This window comes from Eimeria mitis, genomic scaffold, assembly GCF_000499745.2.
Source record: "Eimeria mitis Houghton genomic scaffold, Emh_scaff1511, whole genome shotgun sequence".
NCBI classification, from domain to species: Eukaryota; Apicomplexa; class Conoidasida; order Eucoccidiorida; family Eimeriidae; genus Eimeria; species Eimeria mitis.
The window spans coordinates 6,836-7,138 of NW_013569575.1; the positions used below are offsets into that span (position 1 = coordinate 6,836).

Genomic DNA, 303 nt, shown 5'->3' on the forward strand with positions numbered 1-303 from the left:
CTGCTGTTGCTGCTGTTGCTTCTGTTGCTGCTGCTGCTGCTGCTGCTGCTACAGTTGCTGCTGTTGCCGGTATTGCTGCCACTGCGGTGGTCTCCAGTGTTGCAGCGGTCGCTCTGCTTGTGTTGTGGCTGCGAGTGTTTCCGCAGCTGTTGCTGCTTTTTTTGCAGTGTTTCTGCTGCTGCTGCAGCTTCTGTTGTTACTATTTTTTTCATGTTTTGTTTGTTTGTGTTGCTGTTTCTTTTGTTTTCAGTTTTCTTCCTTAGAGTGTCTAGCCGGGATATGGCGCTGCTGCTGGCTGCTGCT

General features: G+C 50.5%; 1 protein-coding gene across 1 annotated transcript in view; it reads left to right on the forward strand.

Moving 5' to 3' along the window:
• EMH_0038560 (uncharacterized protein) overlaps positions 1-303 on the forward strand; it is a gene marked incomplete at both ends in the record, with an annotated part of 11,195 nt that overhangs the window by 6,394 nt on the left and 4,498 nt on the right.